Consider the following 8,569-nt stretch of genomic DNA (forward strand, 5'->3'; position numbering starts at 1 on the left):
ATGAGGGGAGAGGGCAAGTGGGTCACACATTTAACACCAGTTTGATAAACAATTCCCACATCATTTAAATTAGGCATTGCTTATTATTGGGGATTTGGTTAAAAACATACTCTCTACCTATCCCACAGGTACTAGAAACCACTGTGCATTTCTCCCCTAGCCTGCTCCCTTTCAAACTTGGAAAAGGGGAAAAATGTCAAGGTAGCAAACCTATACTCCACATCTTTTCTGCCAAGCTCAGCCTTTTAAAAACATAACAAGATCCTTTGAACATAGCTCTGTTTTATCACAGGATCTTTATTGAAGTTTTAATCAACACAAGCAGCTGACAAAATAGGAGATTGCAGATTCGGCTGTACGTTATGTATCCTCCTTGTGAGTCCGAAAAAAGAATCATAACATTAAAAGAAGAGAAAATAAACAGCCTCGTTTAAAAAACAAATGAATTCCACCAAACCAAGGAAATCCTCTCGCACCCAGAGGAAGGCCTGCCGTGTGGCATGCCGACGGCGGCTCCAGAGTTTGGAGCCTCATGGAGATCATTACCATAAAACAAATAACCATCTCCTTTTTGTTGCCCACTATGAGTGAACTCAAAACCTCAGGCCTGCGTCCAAAGATTCCTTCTCCACAGGCCCAGCCAGCTATGGATCAGGCTGACACCTCTACGGGAGGGAAGGAGGGCGTGGCCCCTGTGTCCAAATCCTGATCCTTTTCTCCATCCAGCCACTGTGCTTTGGCCTGAGGCCTCCTCTGGTCACCATTGCCTCCATCTATCTCCCTTACCAGCTTCCTTTTTTCCCTTACCCAAGGATGGGACCCACACTCACCAGGCTGAGTTCCTCCACTTACTGTATAAGAGAGCAATAAATGAGGAGAGAGGAACGCTCTTCTCTTTCCATCGTCATCCAGGTACCTTTTTGAAGCCAGGCTGCTGTCTTGCACTCCAAGAAGGGCATCCCCTAGGTCTGCATAGCTATTTCATTTCAAAAGTGATGCGTGGGAACCACTGAAGCAAGTGGTCCTGGTGGATGAAGCTCATTTGTCAAGACTCCTGCATTTATGGCCAATGCTACTTCTATCTTCACTGAGATGGGAAGTAAGTGCCAGAGCAAGGGGGCTCAGTGTTGATGGAGAACCAGACTCTCCCGTTGGTTAGACCTGGATTTGAATCTGCTTTGCCTCTTAAAATGTGTGGCCCCATCACCCAGTAGGGTTACTAAATATGGACAAAAGGAATGAACGAGGAGGAGGAAGATGGTGAGGATGAGATGCAGATGGAGTACCCAAGCAAAGAGGGGATGCAAAGTACCAAAAAGATCACCTGGATTATGACCCCTTAGGAAACTTTCTTGAAGCAATACTTTAACCGGTTGTGAAATAACAGATAAATACCCATTGGCAGGGAAGCTTTGAAAACTTAAGGTATGACTAATCAAGATGTGACAAGAGGATTGGCCTGAGGGTCCTCAGGGATTCTGGAGAGTTGGATGGGGCCAGTGGCAATGTCAGAGGGTCTTTAATGCCAGATGGGGCCTGGGAGTGAGCATCGCACTACTGAATAGGAGAGTGGCAGGATCTGTCCTTTGGGAATGATTACTGGACCATAATGGAATAATGATGAGTGGGCCCCAAGGAGCCGGGACACATGATCTGTCCAGGGTGGCCACCCTGGTGTGGAGTAACAAGGGACAGGGCTAAGGCTCTGGGTATCAGGATAGAGAAAAGGGACAATATTGGCAGGTCTTGGAGGACACTGCCCAGCCATGCTTATCCTACCAATATTGTGGTGGCATTCATATCAGAGTTTCTGTCTTGGAATAAAGACTTTCCAGGAAGCTTCTCTGGAAGTTGTTTCTGTGCCTTTTATCACTTTGCAACCAGATTCAGAGAACTGGGTCACTACGCTAAGACTTCATCCCATCGTCCTTCCCCCTCTCTTGCTTCCTCAGATATTCATCCCATCCATGCTCTGGCAGGTAGTGGGCATACAAAGATGCAAGGCACCAGGTCCTTCTTCCCAAGTATTCTCAGCCCATGGCAGAGAGACAACTGATACCCAGATAAGGCCAAAGTGCTGAGGAGGCCAAGGAGGCCACAACGTGACCAACTCAAATGAGAAGCATGGTTCATAGGAGACCTCTGGATGGGTCAAATGAACATGGGAACTTGACCTCTCCAGCAAAGTAAAAGAGAGCTTACAAACCTTACTCATTGCAATTGGATGAGAGAAAGACGGGAGAAAGGAAAGGAAATCCACAGAAGGGCATGGCTGGGTCTGACCAGGCACCTGGTTTGGTAGAAAAACCAGGCTGGCCCAGCAACGGCACAGCAAGTGTGTGCTCAGGTTTTCAAGAGTCAGCACCCCGGATGGGGGTAGGAGATTCCTGGAAAGACTCCACAGTTATTCTGGTCACCTTTAGTTTCTAGACTTCCCGAAGTACAGAGAGTACTTGCCCCTTGACCGAAGGGAAGAGTAATAAATTAAGACAGAACTGCAATTTATCCTCAAAGGTAACTAGGGGGAATTGTCCCAGAGCCTGGGTGACCAAAAGCCAACTCCCCAAATCTGTCTCAAGGCAATCATGGTAAGTGATTTGCAGTGGTGGGAGTAGAAATGATTTATTCTGAGGACCCTGTCAGTACCGCTGTGAAATCATTTGTATTTTGTTATGGGACATGAGTGGGCTAGATGTTCCCCAAACTACATTTCTTCGCTTCGGCCCCCATGCCTTTTTCACAACTGGTTATTTCAGGTGACAATTAACAGGAAATGATGGGAAGAGACCCAAGGTGGTCAGTTTTCCGAGGAACTGTGGATATTAAGTTTCAATAACTTATAGTCTCTGATCCAGGTCTCCAAAAGGAAATGAGCTGCTTCTGTAGTTGTCACAGAAAATCAGCTTCTTTTTTTCTCCCTCCCATTCCCTGCTTTGTGAATTTTCAGGAAGTTAACCCAAGAGTTAAACCAAAGGTTCTCTGGGGTCTCATCTGTAAGAAACACATCTATTTCGTCCACAATCCAGACTCTAAAAGACTAAAGTAGGAAACCAAAACAATCAGAAGCAAATAATAAAGCCGAATGAAATAGCATTTATTTGCCTGTTTCCCTTCAAGATGTGAATCCTGTGTTACTGAGAATGCTCCAGGCAGGGCCTCAGATAGAAGTGTAAGAGTCCCCAGAATTTTCCTGCCCTGGTGGATGACGGGCTCGTTCACTGTCTTCTGAGAAACCTTGCTTCAGGTCCACAGAATAGGATGTGTTGGCTTCCAGCGCGAGGGAGCAAACGGGGGTCCAGCCCAGACAGGCCGACTGTGCAGGCTTTCTGTTGACTGCTGCTGCCATGGCTGGCGTGGCGCTCCTCTGCTGCCTCTGCTAAGACAGCAAGCCGGGTCTGTTTGAAGTCTGGTCTTTGGGAAGGAGACCCAAGAGAACATGAGCTGGGCTTGTCTGGATATCAAAGTCCAAATTAAAAATTTATTCCAGTGTTTGAAAAATTCCTGGCCAAAACCTTCCTCTGGATTAAAAAATACAGTCGTCCTTGTTTCTTCAGTGTTTCCAATGGAAGACTAGAGGATTTATTCTGAAAAAGAAAAAATAAAAGCGAGGCCAAAGAGTTCCATAAATGGACTCGGGTCAGACGGCTTCTTAGCTAAATCCATAAGGAAAGGAATCTGTTAAACCATTTTGGGTAGCTGGGAAGCACTTATTTTAGTTATCATTTTTGAATCTTCCTTTTTTTCCCTTTCCTATTGCATGTCAGATCACCTCCAGGTCTTTACCGCTGGAGCTGGAGGGTAAAGAACAAAAAAGAGCTTCTCCTCTTTTACACACCCCCAACTTCACCCCGCTGGATGAAAAGGTAGAGATAAAGCCTTTTGTAAAAAGTTGTGGGTTTAAGGGGGGAAATGGTGGCCAAGCAAATAATCTAATAGTAATTATGAAATTATAGATAACAAGAACATACACATCATTAGGCAAGAACAGGGAAAAATTAAATGAGAAAGGCGTGAACTTTTAAACAATAAATTTAAATCAAGGTCATTAACAAAATTTTTAGAAGAAATAGAACTAGCCTGATATGAGGCATTGTTAGTGAAATATTGAAACAGAAGTTGAGGATGAGAAATCAGCTCCTAGGGCAGAATACCTAGACCAAGGAGCAAGATCGCTATCTCAAGTTCAGATTGAGAGCAAAGGGCGGAATAGAGAAAAGTGATAGAACCATGTCCACAGACAGAAGCAATGGAAACTCTGAGTGGAGACAGCACCAGAACTACAAGGACATAAAGGAATCTGCACAGGATAAGTGCTAGGACTCAAATGTATTTACATGGATCCTCCAGTCCGAGGTTTTTGCTATTGTTGCTTTATAAGCTTTGTCATTTGAAGTATAACTTATACACCCATCATTAGTGCACAGTTTGATGGATATCTCTGAGTAGACACACCCATGTGACCACCATTCAGATCTGCCCATGGAACATTACCATTACCCCAAAGCTACCATCTTTACCCCCACTCTCCAATGTGACCTCTCTTCAGATATCCTTCAGCATTGATTAGTTAGTTGTGCTTGTTTTTGAAGGTCACAAAGAGTCACGCAACTTTTTAAATTTCTTTTTTATATCTTCTTTCATTCCACATTATATTTATGATTTTTATCCATGTTGTGGCGTGTAGTGGTAGTTCGTTCATTTTCATTGCTATATAGTACCCCATTGTATGAATATACCATTATCTATACCATTCCACTTTTGAGAGACACTTGTGTTGTTTCGAGCCTTTGGCTAGTAGAAAATAGCACTGCTAAGAATATTCTTATGCATATCGTTTGAGGCACTTGTGTACACATTTCTGTGGGTATACGTCTGAGAGAATGGTTGGGTCTAGGGTATGCTTATGTTTAGCTTTAGTAGCTACTGCAAAAACAGTTATTCTAAGCAGTTGTACCTGTTGACAGTCCAGCTGACAGAATGTGAGAGTTCCTGTTGCTTCACGTCCACACCAATACTCAGCACTGTCAATTTATCTTAAATTTTACACATTTAGTGGATTTTAATTTTGCATGCCTAACTTTGCATCTTTTCATAAATTTGTTATCGTTAGATGTGTTTGTGAAGTAACTGTTCAATTCTTTTTTCATTTTTAACATACTGTATGTCTTGTTGTTGCATAAGAAATCTTTAAATATTCTAGATACAAGTCCTTTCTCTGATGTATTTTTGGAAATATCCTCTCCTACTCTATGACTTGCCCTTTAATTCTCTTAATTGTATGGTTGTACTTTTTCTTTTCTTCTCTTTTTTTTCCTAAGAAGAACTTCTTAATTTTAATAAGAACAATTTATCAATCTGTTGTTTTATGGCTAGTGAATTTTACATCTTGTTTAAATATACCTACACTGAGGTATACACCATCACCGAGGTGATAAAGATATTCTTATGCGTTACATTCTAGAAGCTTTATTGTTTAACTTTTTACACTTTAGTCTATGACCCATCTGTAATTGATTTATGTATATGGTGTGAGATAGGGGGTAAATTTTTTTCCCTTTTGGAAATCCAATTAGCACAGCCCTTTACTAAAAGAACAATTCTTCACACACTGCATTGTAATGATGCCTTTGTTGTAAATCAGGTGACTTATATACTGCTCTGTTTCTGGAATCTCAACTCCCTTCCATGGGTCTATTTGTCCCTATTTACACCAGTTTCACTCTGTCTTGATCACTGTTGCTTTATAATAAGTTTTGATATTTGGTAGTGCAAGTCCTTCAACTTTCTTCTTCAATTTTGGCCAGACTATTTTTTTACCCTTTGCATTTCCATGCAAATTTTAGAATTAGCTTGTCAATTTTCACAAGAAAAAAAGAAAGAAAGGAAGAGAGAAAACCTGCTGAGATTTTGTCTGATATTGCACTGGAGCAATATGCCAATTTGGAGTGAATTAATAATTTTACAAGATTGAGTCTTCCAATCCAATTTACGTGGTACATCCTTTTATTTATTTAAATCTTTAAAAACTATTCTCTGTAATGTTTTGCATTTTTTATGCATAAGTCAGGAGCTTATTTTGCTAAATTTGTTCCTATGAAGTTACTTGATTTTTAAAATGCTATTGTAAATGGAATTTAATTAAAAATATTATTTTCTAATATTTACTGTAAGTATGCAAAAATATAATTGATTTTTCTATGTCAATCTTAAATTGATTAGTCTTGATAAATTTACTTACTCATTCTAATAATTCACCTGTAGATTCTATGTATACAATCATGTCCACAAATAACATGAGATTTATGTATTTTCTAATCCTAATGTTTTAAAATTTCTTTTTCTTGTCTAATTACTCTGGCTAGAACCTTCAGTATAGTGTTGGACGGATGTGGTGAGAGTGAAGACCTTTGTCTTGTTCCTTATCTCAGGCAGAAGCTGACTAAGTATAGGTTTATTAGACATACCCTCTACAAATTAAGGAGTTTCCTTCTAAGTTCTAGTTTGATGAGAGTTATCTTTTTATCTTATTTTATTTTATTTTATTTTTTTAGAGATTAGCACCTGAGCTAACATCTGTTGCCAATCTTCTTTTTCTTTTTCTCCTCAAAGTCCCCCAGTACATGGTTGTATATCCTAATTGTAAGTGCCTCTGGTTGTGCTATGTGGGACGCCATCTCAGCCTGATCTGATAAGAGGTGCCATGTCCGCACCCAGGATCTGAACCGGTGAAAACCTGGGCCACCAATGCACACAAACTTAACCACTTGGCCATGGGGCTGGCCCAGAGTTATCATTTTAATCATGAACAAGTACTAAGTGGTATTAAATGCTTTTTATTCATTTATTGAGATGATCATATAGTTTTTCTTCTGTATTCTGTAACTGTGGTAAATTTATTGATTGCTTTTTAAGTGTTAAGCCAACCTTGCATTTCTAGAATAAACTTCACTTTATTGTGATATTTAATCCTCTTATTATATGTCTAGATTTGATTTGCTAATATTTTGCATAGGAGTTTTATATCTATGTTCCTCTCCTGTAATGTCTTTTGACATGTTTCAGTATCAAGGTTATGCTGGTCTCATAAAATGATTAGTAAAATGTCTCTCCTCTTTGTTGTATTCCCTAGAAGAATTTGTGTAACATTCATACTATATTTTCCTCAGATATTTGGAAGAATTTTCCACTCTAACTGGGCCTCAAGATTTCCTTTAGGGAAATTCTAAATGATGGATTCAATTTCTTTAATAAATATATGAATATTCAAATTATCTATTTCTTCTCATATCAGTCTTTTTTGCATTTTTCTAGAAATTTGTCCATTTCACCTACATTTTCAAATTCACTAATATAAAATTATTCATAGTATCCTCTTAATATCTTTTAATGTCTATAGGATGTGTATTGGTAATTTATGCCAACTCTCTTTTTATCTAGTTTAGTCTTTCCAGGAATTTTTTTATTAGTATTTCTCTAAAGGATATAGACAAATTCAGAGAAACCCATTCTACAATAAAGAATTAAGAGAATGCCAACTGAAAGTACATAGTAATTTGGTGGTTTAAAGAAGGAGAAATCATAATTGATTGGAACATTCAAGAGAGACATAAAATGGGAAGTATTGAGATAAGCCTTGAAAGGTAGAATTTGGGCAGTGTAAATGGGAGAAAAGGCATTGTTGGCTAAAGGGAAAGTTGGAAATAGTCATTTGGATAAAGTATAGCAGAGAATTGGGAAGAGTGGGGTGTCTGAAAGCTTGGAAGTTCTGGATTATCAAGAGACTTGAGTCATGGGCAATGAGAAGACAGCGAATATTTTCAATATTTTGTTATCTTGACTATTTGGTAAACATGAGGAACAATGTTGAGAAAAGACTCCAAGTTTTCCAGCCAGGTGATTGGGAGGATGGTGATTATGTTTCCAGAAGAAAAGACAGGCAGGAGAAAGAGCACTTCAGTATGAGAAATGTAGACTTCAGAGGTACCAGCGTGAAGCTGAAGTCTGAAGCCAAGACTGAATGAGCTAAGGGCGGGAGCAGCACCAGGAGATCATCAGGCTGAGTCCAGAACCATTGGGTAGCTCCCTCCCCATAAGGAGTAAGAGGAGAAAGGAGTCAGTGGGCACAGAAGAGGGATGAGTATGGAGCCATGGGAGCCAAGGAAGCAGGGTTTCCAGTCAGGGAGAGTTCATTCTATCAGCCTCCAGAGCTGCCAAGTGATGAGGACCCAGAAAGCTACGGGACTTGGCAGGTGGGAAATCACTTTCAAGCTTTGCGGTATTGAAGGAGATCGTGAGTGTTTGGTGTCAACAGAAAGAGAAGGTAGAGCTTCTTCCCAAGGACATGCTTTTCCCAGCTGTACAACTCACTCTTTCATTCAGCAGTTATTTACTGGCTCCTTCCACATGCCAGCCTCCATGAACAACACATGACCCCGGTCCTATTGAGCTTACATCTAGTGGAGGAGCTAAATATCAAATAAATATAAAGAAATAGTTAAAAACCATGATTAGTGCTTGGGGCAAAAGAAGAGGTTATGAGAGAGAATAAAAGAAGGAGGCTGATTTAGAT

Source organism: Equus przewalskii, chromosome 22 (assembly GCF_037783145.1).
Source record: "Equus przewalskii isolate Varuska chromosome 22, EquPr2, whole genome shotgun sequence".
In the NCBI taxonomy this organism is placed as follows: Eukaryota; Metazoa; Chordata; class Mammalia; order Perissodactyla; family Equidae; genus Equus; species Equus przewalskii.